Here is an 18,678-nt window from a genome sequence, read left to right as displayed (position 1 = left end):
CAGGGTTCCCTATGACAATGCTTCAGCCTCTGTGCTCTGCCATTCAGTGTTATCATAGGGACATGAGACGAGTCCACATCACTGTCCTCAATGTCACTATTCAGCTCCGTTATATATGATGTTATGGTGGGAGGATAATAAACGTCTTCTTACGGCAATTGGAGAAGTTTCAGTTTGGACCAATTTTTATTTGGACTGAATAGTATCTACTGGTCAGTTATAGCGAATCTGCCCGGGATGAATTTCGGTAGATTCTCTCATCTGTAATGTGACCTGATGAGGGCAGACGGGGCATGTGCAGACCTCCCATCAGCTATGTAATGTTATTTCATGGCTTTCTAGATGTGGACTTCTAGTACTAAACATTAGTATAGAAGATCATATAATGACTTCTATAGACTCTTAATAAGGGATCATTATAAACCATGGATTCTATTTCTTTCCAGGGCCGTCTACTTAGTGCACCATAAAGACTCACAACAGACCTTCGCTATGAAGAAAATGGCCAAGAGGAACCTGGATGTGGAAGGGGCCTTTCTGGAGCGGGACATCCTAACATTCGCAGATTGTCCCTTTGTGGTCTCCACGCTCTGCTCCTTCCCTACTAGATCTCACCTGTGTATGGTCATGGAGTATGTAGGAGGTAGGACACGTACATTGTAATATATTCACCCCATGTCTGCTGACATCTTATCACCTCTCATATCAATAGGATTGTCCCCGTGGACGGTTACATCCCACGGAGCATTTACTATAGGTTATCTATTACCAAGATGCCCAGAAAGTCATTGATCTGTGTGATCTCCCTGTATGTCCGCACTGAGTACCTCAGTATCTCCAGATGTAGACGAGATGTGACATCACTTTATGTTATTAGTTACATGGCCGACATTTCACCCTAACTTCAGCCTAATATTCTGTGCACTCTACATTATATCTGTGTATATTGTCTCCTGCCCCAATGTCTCCGCTCACTTCCCATTATACTTCATGGTGATCTGCTGTATAAACCCCTCACCGGTCATATTTCCTTTCTTCTATAGGTGGAGATTGCAGGACCCTCCTAAGCACCAAGGGTCCATTATCTGTCCCCTTGGCCCGCTTGTATTTTGCAGAAGCAGTTCTTGCTGTAGAATACCTCCATAGCTATGGAGTAGTGCACAGAGATTTGAAGCCAGATAAGTAAGTGCCCCCTATTGTATAATAAAGGGGAGGAATTATAGCTTATTATCACACAGTCAGTGAGGCTAAAACCATCTTTTCTTTCACAGCCTCCTGATTACATCTACTGGACACATCAAAGTCACTGATTTTGGACTTTCAAAAGTTGGTCGCATGATTCCAAAAACCAACACGCACAAGGAATCAGTGGTGGACATCTCCAAAGAGTTCCAAGACAAAGAGGTCGGCATCACTTACAGGAACTTAGCTTGTTTGTTAAATCTCATCATACTTTTGTCTCTTCCCTACGTTCTTCATTTCTAGAGAACTTTTCTACTGATATTTTATCTTCTGCTATTGTGTTTTTATGGAGAGAACTAGTCATAATAATCATTTCATCGATTCTCACCTCAATCTTCTCTTTATTTATAGTTCTGTGGCACCCCACATTACATGGCCCCTGAGGTCTTCCTGAAAGAAGGCTATGGAAGACCTGTGGACTGGTGGGCAATGGGGATCATCCTGCATGAATTTCTGTTGGGATTTGTACCATTTGAAAAAAATACCCTAGCTGAGCTTTATAAAACTGGCCAAATTAGTAAGTAGAATAATCTGATCATTGCCTTGACTGTTTACATTGGTTTAGTTATTTCCGTTATCTTACAGTCCAATACAGAGTTTTTATATTCTGTAATTTTATATATAACAGGAGACCTCTTTCATGATTTGGATCACGCTCCTCCCCGTGATGCTCAAAATCTCATCAATGAGCTGCTCAGAAGAGATCCGGCACAAAGACTTGGGACAGGTAACATATATAAAAGCATTAATATTTATTCATTACACTGAGGACGTATTGCTCATGTCCATGAAGATCAGCTTGCCTATTTCTAGACCTTCATAATATGACTTCCAATCTGACCCTTTCATGTCGGCTCAGTTATGTCAATAGTTCAGATTAAAGTAAAATGTTTAGATATGGAACAGTCTATGACAATGTCCGCATCACTTCTGCTTTTCTTTTTCCAGGAGGATCATTTGAGATCAAGCGTCATCCGTTCCTGAGTGACATAGACTTTGACCATCTTCTAAGTCAGAATCCGGAGTACATTCCTCAGCTTGTGTCAGATGTGGACACCAGCTTATTTACCAGTAAGTAGGAGACGTCTTCAAGACTTAACAAATGTTTGTCTCATCTTCCCTATCATGTGACAATCGGTTCCCATTAATTTTAGTGATTAATGGTGATTGTGTTATACTGAAAACCTCTAATAACGCTTAATTACCTATGTTTTGTAGAACCCTCTGATGTAGGCAAATATCTGTTTGGGGAAGAGGAGGACGCGAGTGAGGACATTGAGAGTCTTGATTTACAAAATTTTATATCATCTTCTGAAAGGCTTTCTAAAGTAAGTATGTGATCAGTAAATCTAGAATATGTAAAAAAGACCTCTAAAAGTAAAAGAAAAGTATTTAGTTGCTTATTTTTGTCTGTATTTAGCTCTGTACCCCTTCTACCAGGATGATGAATGATGAGGATCCCAAGTCCCCTCTAGAGTGTATCCTAGGATCGAGCATAAACGCATCTGAAATGTGAGTAGATCAGATGATCATTACTGAGAGGCCCAGGCTGATATATGTGCACAACACCAAATGTAGGACATAAATACCATACTATCAAATACAGCATGCACAGCCCCATGATGAGCAGTCATTGCAGTTTTGGCTTCAGAAACCACTGGTGACAGTCCATAACCGCGGCCGGTCATTCTTTCTTACTGTTGCCCACACTGTAGGAGAGATGTAGCCACACTGTAGGACAGATGTAGTATTACATGCCAGCCATTCTTGGTAGTTGTTTTCTGCTCTGATCCATAGAAGGTAGTTTTGAGCAGGAGATCTGCCTCACTATGACTTCCATATGTCGTATTGGGTCTTATAGTTGATGTTCTTATATGGAGACAATCCATTTTATACTACAACTGCATTTACTTGTGATTTACATATTTTTTCTTCTTCCGAACAGGCAGAAAGAATCTTTCCATGAATCTGACAGAGAAAACGCTATAAGCAGCTTGCCATCTTCGTCCCCAGTGTCAGGTATGTACATGTCTATAGCACCAAAAATGGAAATCAAAACTCAAATATTTCCACATAGTTTTTCTGTAATCGGTCTCCTATGTTATCCATGTTTCACGGATCCCAATTATATTGCCCATGGGCCCATATTGTATCTCTATTTCCCTAATGTTGGACAGTTTTACCAGATTATCAGGACTATATGAGACAGGGCTAGAACAATTCTACTATACACAGGAAAGATACATAGCAGATCCCATAAGAATATGTTGTAGCTAAGGGTTTTTTTTACTTTTTGATCAGAAGTTCCAGCTGAGGAGGAAAGAAAATCTGAAGAAAATGTAAAAAAGGGGAAAAAGAGACGAGGTAAGTGTGAGAATCAGCTCCATGTCGTGTGATGTCAGTCAGTGGGAATCATTCATGTGGAGCAGATGTCATCTGTCAGTGATGGGATTATCACATATATGATGGCTGACAATGATCCCTGACCTCTGTGTGATAATATTCCTCTGCTGTCTGGCCACAGTGACCGCACAGTAGTATCATGTCATATGGAGTCCCATCACTTACATTATATTTATTTCTCTTCTTATAGGTTCCATCTTCCGCCGGATCTTATCATCTTGCCGGCGTGGATTATCCAGGGCTGCTCGAGTATTTGCTTGTTGTCACTGTTGCCCTAGAACCAGCTGAAAGACAGGACACCTAAGTATCGAGCACCCTGAAGTCTAGCAGATCCACCATCACTGCTGGACCTGTTTAGAAGCGGGACTAACTCCTAGCCGCGGTCTACGGACCAAACATTGGGCATGGGCAGGGCCTTGGGGGCAGATCCCAAGTGCGCTCAACCATGTGACATAGCTTACACTCAGGAACATTGAGGGATAGCGCTATCGGACAGCGCTACCCATTCATTTGCTTTAGGAATAGTTATGGGATAGCTCTACCCGTGCACTTTCTTCATGGATAGCGCTATCGAATAGCTTTACCCGAACAGTATTAACAACAGAGCTTTTTCATACACATATTGATTCTGTTCCTAGTTTTACCCCTCCCTTATCCTTCTATCCTATTATTAATTAAAATTTAAAAAATAAAAAAAATTCTAAGTTTACTTAATTTTTTTCTCATTTATTAAACTTATCTATGTATTTTGTTTTCTGATAAAATTCAGTACATATACAGATACTGGCCGGTGGCCAAACCTTATACTGCATACACTTATTACCTTTTGTGTCCAACATTTTACTTATGAGTTGTGCCCCTAAAGACATCTAAAATACAGGAAACCACCACATCTCGCTCCTGTAGGAGGAGAGGCCCCCACTGAGTGTCCGGGCCGGAACCAAGGGGACCGTCATCTAGGTTCCTAGGGGGTCTATTTCCAGGGAGCAGAGTTAGGGGATGGACCGCTGAGACTTCCAGGATGGTTGGGGGAGGAGCCTATATAAAAGGGGCGGAGAACACCAGTCAGGGTGAGTCAGCAGACCGGGAGAGAAGGAGCAGGAGACCATGGGAACGCCAGGGTGCCAGAGCCTCCAGCAGTAACCAGAGGGGAGGACAGCGACAGAAGGGAGACTCTCGGTGGACCGCAGGGAGATGGCGCCAAGCCGACAGACAGAAGACCGCCACTTCTCAGCCGCCTGTGGCCGTTGCTGCCTCGCTCCAGCTCGCGGCTGCGGCCTGCCTGCTGACACCCGTGGCTGTTGCCGCCTCACTTCAGCCTGCGGCTGCGGCCTGCCCACAGCCACCCGCGGCCGTTGCCGCCTCGCTCCAGTCCGTGCCTGCGGCATGCCTGTAGCCACCAGCAGCTGTTGCCGCCTAGTTCCAGCTCCCGTCCGTGGCTGTGGCTTGTCCATTGCCGCCCGCAGCCACCACCGCCCCGCTCCAGTCCGGGGTAGGGGCCGGACCGTCGCCCTCCATGGGTCCCCTAGTGCAGCTGCTGGCTGTTCCGGTGGCCTACCAACCGCCACTCAACACCGCCGCTGCCTGCCCCTGTCCGGGGGCTGCGGCCTCCACACTCCCACTCCCAGGCGGTATCCCGCTGCCTCCGCTGAGGGGACATTCCGCCAAAGAACTCTTCTAGGGCCTGTTGTGCCCCTGCTTCGTCTGGGTGTCGGAACACCCGAAGACTACGCCAGATCCTCAGCGGCTGGGCTCAGCGGCTGCGACGCGAGGGACGTCAGGACGGTTAAGTGACACATTATAACTAAGGACCCGTAGTCGGCCATACCGCGGCCCTATAGTGACCAGCCTTTGCCAGAGTAGTCGTGTTCTCATAATCAGTGTTTTCTTGTATTTGGTCCCTGCGAGGACAATTGCTGTTATCTTGTTTGGTTGCTTAGGATAGCCCTACCGGCATCTATCTATAAAAGTTACTACCTAAAGTTTAATCTGTCTCGTGTCTCGTCACTGCATCCCGCGTACCTGCCATGGCCACACTCCCACAAGTCCAGCAGATCCACCATCACTGCTGGACCTGTATAGAAGGACCTTCACCATCTACCTGTGGCCTTCTATTTCTCTACCCGGACATGTATCGTCTCTGTCACCAGGCTCTGCGGTATTCATACTGCTTGCCTGACTGGACTCTTACTGGTATCTGACCCCAGCTGTCCTCCTGACTATGATTTTGCCTATTGATTGTATTCCCGATCTCCTCCCTCCCTTTTCCTTCTATCCTATTATCAATAAAAAAATTATAAATATTTTTACTGAGATTTTTTTCATCTTTTAATGATCAAACTTAACTCTGCATTTTGTTAATTGATATAATAATGCGGTAACATTTCTGTTTCTAATCAATCAATCAATCAATCAAATGTATTGTCGCCAAGTACATATTACATATATACAAGGAATTCTTTGTGACAAAGAGGCAACATAATATATAACAACAGATACAACAAGTAACATCTAACAAGACAGATACAGTATATAGTCTACACATGACGATTTAATTGTTGAACAGAGAGTGGATAGAAGCTGTTCATATGGCGGTTGGTGCTGCATTTGGGGACTCTGAAGCGACATACTGAAGGGAGTAGTTGGAATGAGGAGTGTCCCGGGTGAGAGGGATCGGATGAAATTTTCAATGCGTGGGATCGAATACTCTTATCATAAAGATCCTGGATTTTAGGCAGGGGGGAACCTATAATTCTCTCTGCTGTTCTGAAAGTCCTTTGTAAGCGGAGTTTGTCATGCACAGTGGCTCCCCCATACCAGACTATCAGAGAGGAACAAATCACAGATCTGATGACAGCATTAAAGAATAAGATCAGCAAATTCTTAGACAAGCCATATCTTTTCAGCTGATGCAGGAAGAACATCCTCTGTTGTGCTTTTCTTATAACAGCATCCACGTTTTTCCCCCATTTAAGATCATGAGAGATGATAACACCAAGGAATTTGGTCTCTGTGACCCTAAGAACCACTTTGTCATGGATGTAGATTGGAAGTATCTCATGTTGATCTTTCCTAAAATCCACAACCATCTCAGCAGTTTTTTTAGTGTTGAGTACAAGATTATTGGCTTTACACCAGTCACATATTCTTTTCACCTCACTCCGATACAAGTCTTCAGCATTTCCCCTGATGAGACCAATCAGTGTCATATCATCGGCAAATTTCAAGATTTTTACTGAGTCTGCTGAAGAGATGCAATCATTCGTATAGAGAGAAAACAGTAACGGGGACAAAACACACCCCTGAGGTGCCCCGATGTTTGTGACCAAGGTGTCCGAAGTGAATGGTCCAACTTTTACACTCTGTATCCTGGCTGTCAGGAAGTTATAAATCCACAAGCATAAGTTGAGAGGGACTCCAAGAGCTACCATTTTCTTATGAAGTAAATTCGGATCAATGGTATTGAACGCTGAGCTAAAGTCCATGAAAAGAATCCGGACATATGAGTGCAGTTCATCTGTATGATCCAAAATGTACTTCAGTGCCAGATTGACAGTGTCGTTTGCTGAACGATTCTCCTTATAGGCAAACTGAAGCGGGTCCCATAGCTTCTGCGTGAATTTTATCAGGTGGGACATCATAATTCTTTCGAAGACTTTCATAGCTACAGATGTGAGTGCTACTGGTCTATAGTCATTCAACTCAGAGGATCCCACTTTCTTGGGGACAGGAATAATTGTGGAACTTTTCCAACACTGAGGTACAACGCACTCTTTCAGTGACACATTGTATATATTTGTCAGTATAGGGGCAAGCTGGGTAGCAAATACTTTTAGACACATTAGAGATACACCATCAGGGCCAGGTGCCTTTTTGACCTTAAGTCCCTTCAGGATGCGTATCACCTCTGCCTCGGAGATCACTACTTGGGTGTTGCACAATGAATGATCTTTATATGAACAGACTGAGGAGCTTAGAGATGAATAGCCACTGTGTGTAGAGCTTGCCTCAAATCTGCAGTAGAATTCATTTAACTATGCTGCCAGACTTCTGCTGGGGTTCACTATAGTGGGGTGGCTTTTAAAATTGGTGACCTCTCTTAATCCTCTCCATGCAGATCTAGTATCTTTTGATGAGAACCTTTCCTCCAGAATCTTTGCATACTCATGTTTGGCTAACTTGATCTCTTTAGATAGCGAGTTCCTAAGTTTCTTGAATTCAGTAATATCGCCTGCTTTATAAGCCTCCTCTTTTCTCTTACGGATCAACCTGACTTTATTTGTAAACCACGGCTTGTTGTTTCCCCGAAAGTGGACAGATTTGGATGGAATAAACGTGTCTTCACAAAAACGGATATATGAGGACACTGCATCAACCCATTCATCCAGACCCGAGCATGTTTCCTGGAATACCTCCCAGTCCGTGCATTCAAAGCATGCTTGTAGTTGCAATTTTGCCTCAGACCATGTCTTCTTTGTATAAACTGTAGGTTTGGATGTTTTCAACCTTTGCCTGTAGGCTGGAATTAAATGAATTAGACAATGATCTGAAAAGCCCACTGCTGCTCTCCTCATTACCCTGTAGGCCCCTTTTATGACTGTATAGCAGTGATCAAGCGTATTGTTCTCTCTCGTGAAGCAGTTTATATGTTGAGTAAATTTGGGGAGATCCAGGTTGAGTTTTCCTTTGTTAAAGTCCCCCATTACGATCACAAATGCTTCTGGAGATCCTTTCTCCCATTCTGATATTTTGCAAGCTAATTCACCAATAGCAGCTTTAACAGATGTTTGAGGGGGAATATATACTGCAACCAGAACCATAGATGAAAACTCTCTTGGAGAGTAAAATGGTCTACAATTGAGTGCAAGGTACTCTAGATCTGGAGAGCAACCTTTTCCCAGTATGTTAACATCACAGCACCAGCTAGTGTTGATGTAGAGACATACCCCACCCCCCCTTTGTTTACCTGAAGCTACACAATCACGGTCAGCTCTGTAGATAACAAAACCAGGTAGATCCAGACTACAATCAGGGATGGTCTCATTCAACCAGGTCTCAGTAAAACAAAGAGCAGCTGAATTGGCCATATCAGATCTCATGTTACAAAGTAAGCTCGGATCCTCCATTTTGTTAGATAAGGAACGGACATTAGCCAAGTGGAGTGAAGGAAGAGCTGTTCTGAACCCTCTCCTCCGAAGGCGTGCCAGGACGCCTCCTCTCCTACCTCTCTTGCAGTACACCTCCACAGGTTTCACAGAAGTAATGGATTTTATGTACTCAATTGTTGAATTAGCAATCATGCTCCAAGAAAGGGAGTCCATGAGAAATTGCGGATGATTCCAGAATAATAAATCGTCCCTTGAAATCATAAGATTAGGTTTACAGAGTGCAGTGGCCATGATTACACTCAGCTTGTAGCTATAAAGACTGAACAGTCACAGCTTAGCAGAGTTAAATGTACAACTTTCCATAAAGGGTGCTCCCAGCACTGCTGGGGGGGAGGGCATGGGTGCAACAAGACAGGGACATCAGGGGACACGCCAACAGTTAGTTCAAACCTGCCCAGCTCACCCCTTCAGCTCCACCTGGACCACAAGATCTCCAGAACATCTCCAGCACCGCACACTCCACCAGCTTTCCCATCCCGGGATCATCTGCTTGCTGGAAATGGGTACAAGTTGTAGGAAAGTTGGCAGGCAGCCAGCAGCTTCACTCTCTCCCAGCTGAAACCAGGCACGGAGCTCCACGAGGACAGAAAGACACCGGTCCCAGCTGGTCGCAGTCTCCACACTACTCCCAGCTCTGCCGAATCCTGTAGCCCTACAGCTCCACATGGACCACAAGGTCTCCAGAACAACTCCAGCACCGCACACTCCACCAGGTTTCCTATCCTGGGATCATCTGCTTGCTGGAAATGGGTACAAGTTGTAGGAAAGTTGGCAGTCAGCCAGCAGCTTCACTCTCTCCCAGCTGAATCCAGGCACGGAGCTCCACGAGGACAGAAAGACACCGGTCCCAGCTGATCGCAGTCTCCACACTACTCCCAGCTCTGCCGAATCCTGTAGCTACGCAATGGTGAGTGAACCAAAGGGAGAATTAACAATTAAACGGGGAAAAAAACTAAAAAACTCAGGAGCCTCATGCCAGAGCAGCCATCTCTCGGCGCTCCTCCTCCTCCTCGGCGTTCATAAACGTATGAATGTCTATATAAACAGCATATACATTATTGATTTTACTTATTATATAGAGCCATTAAGTTCACAGCACTTTACAAACATTGTTGAAATTGTCCCCATTGAGGCTCACAATCTAAATTCCATATCAGAATGTTTTTGGAATGTGAGAAAAAAGCAGAGAACCTAAAGGATACCCACACAAATATGGGAAAGCATTCAAACTCATGGAAGATGTTGTCTATGGTGGGATGTGAACACAGGTTGTCAGTGCTGTACGATAAAAATGCTAACCACTGAGCCAACGTGCTGCCCAAATGTATGCAGTCTGTATATACTGTACCTTTGAAACTTCAAAAGTTCTGACTGTACCTCTGAATCCTTTTCATCTTGAACTCACTGCTAATTGCACTTCTCACTATATATATATTTCTCACTTTCCGGAAAGCAGCAGTCAGGCTCATATTTCTGTCCAGCAGCTACACCGCCGCCACCACCCTGTACCAGTCATTGCACTGACCCACATAGCTCTCCACAGAGCTGCACCATCCTAAATCTTCTCCCACATCTCGATCTACTGCCATATCTACACTCCAATGAGCTAAGGCTAACATCCTCCATAATCAGGACTTCGGCCAGCATGATGGCTCAGTGGTTAGCACTGCAGCCTGACTGCGGCGACCCCCAAACAATCACTCCCCATTAGACCTCTCTCCGTCCCCTTCCCGGAAACCCAATTACCAATAACGAGACAACACAAGTAATTGCCGGGTGAGGGTCACAGCTTTAATTTCTTTTATATGAACATATATAACAATAAAAGGAAGCTCTTCAAACTTCCAACAGACCAGTAGCCAAATGCCCTGCAACATCTACAGGCAAGTCAGCCTACTTAGCCTTAATATTCCAGTGCTTCCTTTGTTGAAACAGCCAAGAAGGATCCCGAGTAGCATAACACAGGACTCCGACCCCCACCTAACAAGCACAATGCTTGATCAATCCCATCCTGGAGCCCCAACAAAAGGATATCTAAACCAATATCAGTAAGGTGGACTCAGTCTGGTCTAAGGACAGCTGAAATGTCACCCTCTAACTGGCGATGCCTTAGCACCACACCAAACTTGGACATATGTACGTTTATGGTGCTTCTGGTCCACTCCACTGCCATCCCGTCCCGGGCACCCTGTCACACAGTTCTGGGGACTATCTCTGACCAAACTAATATGAGTTCCTGGAAAAAACTAGGAAACCGTTCTAGGTCCGATTTCATCATAGTCAACAGCTCGGCAATCTTATATGAACATAGGTCATTCCCCCCAGCATGTAGAACTAGTATTACTGGACCTATATCTCTCCCAATATCAACCACTTTCTGCAGCACCTGAGGCCATTTGAGACCTCCTAATGACTCTCCAATGCACATCCAAATCCTGAAAACCCATATTTCTTCCACCAGGACAGCATTCCGCTCTCTGAGCTGACCGGAAAATGTACGAGTGGCTCAGGAGCCACACTGTTGGTCTGGAGGAACCTAGACAATCAATAGAGAAATAAATTAAATCAATAAATCCAGTCTAATATACCTGGCATAGCAAGCAGAATGCCACTATCCTATCCTTTGTACCTTTGCCTCTGGCAGACCAGCCTTTGCAGCCTCAGTAGCGATCTCTATACGAAAAGAATGTGTCCCATATTCCCCCGGTTGCACACCAGATGCCTGCAGGCATTTGCGAAAATAGAAATGGGACGTCTACTTTCCCTTCTAGGTTGGGCCCTTTTCCAACCTTTAAAGGCCTGCTTGATTATAAAGGCCTTTGTGACATCCGCCCAGCCTAACAATTGAAAATAAAATGCCAAACAGAAAGGCGTTGTTGAGCTGACAAACCCAAAATACCCGAATTAAAAAGTAACATCACAAACTCAACTGTTACATCTATTCTGGCCTGACGACAAGTATGAACCAGTCTCCTGTTGTGATTTCGCGTTCTGCCTTACCTCTGGTTACTACTGAAGGTAGTCAGCTGGTCAAATTGACAGAGGGATTGTGAGTTCTTTTTCTGGGCTCCCTCTGGTGGTTACTGGAGGTAATGGAGCTGATCTGATTAACAGACGCTTGCCACCTGATAATGAGGACGACGATTGGAGATCTGGGGTTTCAGACTGGGATTTAAGACAGCCGGCTCCCTCCATCCCTGCTGGTGATTTTCTTCCTGCCTCCTGAGGTCTTAGTTTCCTGCTCAGTCCCTGCATGTTCAGCTAAGTGTTCATTTGCTATTCTGTTTACATTTGATCTGGTTTTGCCTATTTCAGTTTTGTGTGGGTCAGCCAGCTCCGGCTGGGCCTGTGCTGAATCACCATCCATATGTTACTGCTTGTGCCAGTTTGTTTTTGTCCCTTATTAGATTGGCATCTTTTTGCTCAGTTTTCAAAATATACCAGAGTTCTGATATAGTGGGCGAAGTCGTGCGACTTCAGTATTTTTTGCATCAGACGTGTTGGACTTTTTTGCAGAGTTTTTTGCGTGATTGCAGACAGTGTCTTTCCTTTTCTGTCCTGTCTAGTCAGTGTGTCCCCCATCATTTGCTCAGTCTATTTTCCTACCTGCGTTTGTGTTTTCATCTTGTCTCTCTCCGACAATATATGTTTGGGGGCTATCTATTCCTTTGGGGTCTGCTTTGGGGCAGTTTAGATTTCCCCTTTCTTGCTTTAGGCTTAGTTAGCTCTCTGGCTGTACCTAGACGTCTAGGATCATCGTAGGCATGCTCCACGGCTACTGCTAGTTGTGTGGATAGGATCAGGGGTCTGCAATCTGCTTAGTTACCAACATCTCTGGTTTTCTGTGGCTTAGCTTGGGCTTGCTCTCCTCCTCGGTGACCCAATCATAACAGTCTCCCTTTTATCAAACTACACCACTCCGTCCAAGACTTACCGTATGACTGCCAAGTAGAGGAAACCACGGACGAGCGAACCAATGGCATCAACTTTTGGCAACTATGTCCCACAGGAAAGAGCGGCAAGGAAAACCTTCCGGTCGGGCACTGGGTAGAAGCTCGCTGAAGACCGGCCTATTAAAGCGTGACAAAGCATCAGCAATGCCATTTTCCACTCCTGGAACATGGCGAGCCCTGAACCATATGTTCTTTTTTAAACAAAGAAGAACTAAATGCCAGAGTAAGCAAAGCACCGGGTGGGAAGATGAAGTCAAGCGGTTTATTCAATGCACCACACTGACGTTATCACATCAAAAAACATATTTTTTTGTTATCAAATTGTGAGCCCCAAATCTCCACGGCCGCTACAATGGTAAACAGTTCCAACAGCGTAAGGTTTTTGCAAAGCCCTTCTGCTCTCATCGAATCCGGCCACGGGGCCGCGCACCACTGATCTCCAAAAATGGTGTTAAAAACCAGCCGACCCTGTGGCATCAGAAAATAATTTCAATTCCAGGCTTGAAATCTCTGAAGACATGAAGCACATGTGGCCATTGAATGAAGTAAAAAATGCTCTCCAGACTTCCAAATTGGACAGTAAATTTCTTGTTAACCGCATTCTGTGGCCGGGATGGGTAACCCCTCTGGTCGCTAATGATAAACGTCTTGAAAAAACCCTACCCGCCGGCATGACTCTGCAGGCAAAAACCAACAGCCCGAGTAAAGACTGCATTTGGTGCAAGGTGACCTTTTTGACAGAACAAAAGCCTTCAATCATGCACATGAGCTTCTCCACCTTTTCCGCAGGCAACTGATAAACCATGTCGACAGTATCGATTTTGATTCCTAAAAAAGACAGGGCTGTTACAGGACTGACAGTCTTTTCTGCTGACAAGGGAACACCAAACTGATGAGCTATATCTTTGAAAAATTCTAATAGCTGCCAACAAACTGCAGAATGTTTCTGTCCCACAAATAAAAAATCATCCAAATAGTGTGTGACAGATCTAGGACCTGTACCAGATCTAACAACCCAATCCAAAAAGGAGCTGAAGAGCTCGAAATAAAAACACGATATTGAACAACCCATCGGGAGGCACATGTCATAGTAAAAACCATCACTCACCCGGCAGCCCTAAAGGTGGAACCAATCAGGGTGTAGTGGTAATTGACGGAAAGCCAATTCGATATCAGATTTTGCAAGCAGGCCTCCGGCACCAGCCTGGTGAACCAAGGCTACTGCCCTGTCAAACAAAATGTCTGACACCTATGCGTCCTCCAATGAAATGCCGTCGTTAACAGACTCATCCTTGGGGTAGGATAGATGGTGTATAAGACAAAGCATACCCGGTTCCTTTTTAGGAACTAGATCCAATGGAGAAACTCTAATGTTCCAAAAAGGAGGGGTTTTGAACGGGCCTGCCATCCACCCTAATCTCCCTTCTTTGTTGATCTTCTCCCCCAGGACCTCAGGATGGTCACTTGCAGACTTCAAATTGGCAGCAAACAAGGGAAACCGACTAAATTTGAAAGAGATAAAAATCACGGTTCCTTATTTTCACTATAGGAAGATGTGATGGTATGATATGTTATGTGGGTATCATTTTGTGTCTATTTATATTTTGCGGATTTCCATAGTGTTCTCCTGTTGCCCTGTATCATGCCGTGTATTCCCCATATTGCCTAGAGTCTCAATTATCTTCCAAAAGTCTGATAATTGAATTAGCTCACTTACTGTCTGCAGCCTGACTGTATCTATGCCTCTTGATGAACCCCTTGCAGTGCCTTAATCCCCAAGGCACCTTTGTCAGGACTGGGAGGCCTGAAAACTACCCCAACCTGGGGAGGACAGGAGCTGTACAAGTCAGACCCAGTGTGGTGATAATCGTGTGAAGTCGGCACGTCAGAGAGAAGGGGAAGCATATGTGACTCGCCCCTGGAGGTCGTGGGGTACTCGGTGCCGGGCCCGTTGATTTCAATGGGAGATGTCACAGTGGCAGGGACTCGGTCCGTGGCCTCAGGCAGTCAATGTAAAAGGGGTAGAGTGATGGGGATAAAGTTATTGAGATGATTTGTGAGGCCACCTGTGGTTTCTGGTCAGTTTGACCAGCGCTGCAGGGTTGCTTCTCTGAGACTGATGGTGTGGTGCAGCAATGATGTTGAAGCTCCCCACAGGTGGAGCTGTAGTTCCAGGGCAGTAGGAATAGGCGTTGAGGTAGATGGTGAGGTAGTGTAGAACGAAGGATGCAGCAGTGCGGGTAACGTGGCACAGAAATAAGTGGAGGACACAGTGGAATGTAGTTCCAAGGCTTTACTCACAGTCTGGTGCACACAGATGCCCACTTCGGTGCCGTGTCATCCCGGTCAGGGGCTCAGCCAACTCCCAGGCAAGATAGAGTACACCCTTCCAGCACTCCTCCAACATATGCCTTTCCTGAACGTCTCCTCACTAGCGCTTAAACTGAAGTACTTGTAGTTGTGAATTAAACTCAAGTTCCTTTTTCTAGATGTTTCTTGGAACTCCACTCACACGGCAGATAGCTGTAGCCTGCTTCGGGGACTTCCTACTCTCAGGTCCCGGCTCACACACGTTGCTATTGTGCCTCCGAGTCTTAAGTTGGAATAAAGTGGTGACGACTTCTATTCCTCCGGTTTCTGCTGCAGGAACTTCAGTATCCATACAACCTCGGAGACCGGACTCCGGACCATGCGCTTTAACTTAAGGAAGGGCTCTGCTCTCACCCTTGTCCTAAGTTCTCTTCTCCCCACGTTTCGTACTAATCTATCTTCCTTCTGACGAATTAGGCTTTCTTCTTGCTCTTTTCCATGCCAGCAGCTCCAGATCACAGGAGTCTGCTGAAGCACTTGCTTTCACTCCATCCCTCTCCAGGGATCTTCTCTCACTAACTGACCCTTTCCTAATCTTCTTCCCTCTCTTGTGCAGTCTAAGCTCCACCCGCTTCCCCAGCACCATTTGTGAACCAAAGCAGCTGACTTACAGGGTGCTCCACTATTCTAAACTGTCTGTACTGGGTGCAGGTGTTGGAGTGTGGTCAGGTGTCTCCACCTTACCTGGATAGTGGGGTACCACACCTCAGGAGGAGGTGCAGTACCTCTGTGGCGACTGAACCCTCAGGGGCGCCACATATGGACCCATTTTATCCTCTGTCTGCTGGATTATTGGACTCTCTTCTCCTTGGACATTCATCCTGTTACTGAACTGCATTCATGTTCTGGACTATTGTATCTTCAGTGTGGTGGATTGTTTATGGACCTTTTAGTTTTGCCTATAATAAAGGTCTTGGGATTGTTCACACTTCCCTCGCTCTGTTGATTGTGTGGTATCGGAGAAGGACCCCGTGACAACTGGTGGCAGCAGTGGGATCAACAGAGTGTAACCCAATGGAGAACCACCCACAGAGTGAGTACAGAAATTGGACTGTATCCAGTTTACAGGAGAGAGCCAGAGACCTGGGCCTGAACTACCAGGGACTGACTAAAGAAGCCTTAATTGATCTACTGGTGGGTGGTAGCCCAGCCACCTTCTTCCAGATGTCTGAAGGACAAGCATTGGAGACAGGGATCCCCACCCCAAAAAGCCAGTGGTTGATGTGGTTTGAAGAAGAGATGGCGGTTCTGGACCCAGGCATCTCTCAGGAGTATAACGAAGAGGCTGCCCACTGGGCACCGCAGAGACAAGGAGCAGTGGAGCTTTAAAGAGGGTCTAATGTAATGTGGAGTGGAAACCCAATGATCCGGGAGCCTGTACGGATCACCCGGACAGAGTTTAAGCCATTTGATGAGGCTTCCGGAGATGTGGAGGGGTTCTTCAAGGACTTTGAGCAGCAGTGTGCTGTGATGGAGGTGCCCCACTCCGACTGGATGCGTTTGTTAGTGGGACTCCTGAACGGAAGCATGGCAGAGGCTTACCGAACCATTGACTCACAGTGGAATTGGGATTATAACACTGTAAAGCGGACTATCCTGGATTACCATGCTATCACCCCAGACTCATATAGGGCCAAGTTCCGAGACCTCCCATGCACCACGGGGGATAGTTTAGTGTTATGAATAAGTCACCGAGGAGGAAAAAACAAAAAGCAAGCTAAGCCCAGAAAATCGGAGAGGTTGGTAACTAGCGGATTGCAGACCCCTGATCCTATCCACAACAACTAGCAGTAGCTGTGGAACGTGCCTACGGTGGTCCTAGATGCCTCGTCATGGCCAGAGAACTAAATAAGCCTAAAGAAAGAAAGTGAAAATCTAAACTGCCCCAGAGCAGACCCCAAAGCAATAGACAGCCCCCAACATGTATTGTCGGTGAAACAAGATGAAAACACAGACACAGGTAGAAAGATAGGCTGAGCAAACGATGGGGCCCTCGCTAACTAGAAAGGACAGGAAAGAAAAGCTGCTGTCTGCAATCACGCAAAAAACCCTGCCAAAAAGAATGTCCAACACGTCTGATAGAAAAAGGCCCTGAAGTCGCTAGACTTCAGAACACTATATCAGCACTCAGGTATATTCTGAAGACAGAGCAAAAGAGATCAACTGATCAGAGTCAAAATGGGATGGCTGGCTGAACACAAAACCTAAGTAAACCAGACAAAAACTCATATGAACAATAGCAGAGAAAACTTAGCTTTAGGAAGGCAGGAACCAAACTGGAAACCAGGAGCCACAGTCAGGAAAAATCACCAGCAAGAAACTAGGGAGTCGGCTGCCTTAAATCCAATCAGAAACTCCTGATGTCCAATCACAGTCCTCTTCCTCAGGTGGCCGGTCTCTGCCATTTAGATCAGCTTCATTACCTCCCTTCACCAACAGAGGGAGTCCAGATAGAGAACTCACTACTCCTCTGTCAGCACAGCCAGCTCCATAACTCTCACCAGAAGCCAGAGGCAAACCCGAAAATGAGCTCACAACAGTTTAGGATGTACACACATAAGATGTCCCAGGCATGTCGTTGATGGCTGGAAGCAGAAAACGCCTTTACTGTGGAAGATGTTATACAGGCGTTTCTTATAGAACATTTTCTGGTCAAGTGCCCCGCAGAGGTACGGGAATGGGTCCGGGAGCGCACGCTGTGTACCGTGGATAGAGCTGCAGCCCTGGCCGATGAAGCCCTTACTATCCAACCGCAATGGAGGAGGCTTCTGGTCAATGAACCACGGCTTGCTCCCGCGCCCCGTCCCCCTCCGATTATATCTGCCCTTCCACCTAGTCGTAAGCCGATGACAATCACGCCTCACAATCCTGGACCCCAACAGTTCTGACCATGACCTGCGGGTATCACAGAGAGGAGATGTTATGGGTGTGGGCAACCTGGACATTTGCAGTTTGGCTGTCCCTCAAGTATTCGGAGGGAGCCCCACCTCGTCCAGTGCATCTTATGCACTCCATCCCGCCTGAGGAAGAGCCACCCCCACCAGAGTGGACCACTGACCACGGCACCATAGATAACCCTCCTGGAGTGTACGGTACGGACTCCGGCCTTTGTCCTTTAGCTACCCAGAGCAACGGCAATGCCACCTGCAGGATGTCTTAATTGATGGATACAAAGTGTCAGGATTTAGAAACACTGGGGCATTCCTGACTAATTCACCAGGGTCCGGGAATTCCCATTGTCTTGGTGGGGGGTGCCCGCAAAGATATACAGCGACCTTCTGTGCATTTGGATTATGGTTATGGAGAAAAACTGTGTTGGATTGTAGTTATGGGAGGACATTCTGCAGATATCCTCCTTGGGAACGACATTGGGGAGTTACAGTGCCAATTTGTGGGAGCAGTCACTCGTCTACAGGCCCTTCAAGCACTTCGTCATCTGGACCTCACCGGGGAGCAACCACCACGAACCGCATCAGAGTTGGTAAGCGATACGTTCGCTGCTACTACATTGGGAGAGTCTTGGGACACAGAGGAGTTTAGGA

The sequence above is a fragment of the Dendrobates tinctorius genome, unplaced genomic scaffold (assembly GCF_039654945.1).
Source record: "Dendrobates tinctorius isolate UK_male_01 unplaced genomic scaffold, ASM3965494v1 ptg000039l, whole genome shotgun sequence".
Lineage (NCBI taxonomy): Eukaryota > Metazoa > Chordata > Amphibia > Anura > Dendrobatidae > Dendrobates > Dendrobates tinctorius.
This window is presented reverse-complemented; position numbering follows the sequence as displayed.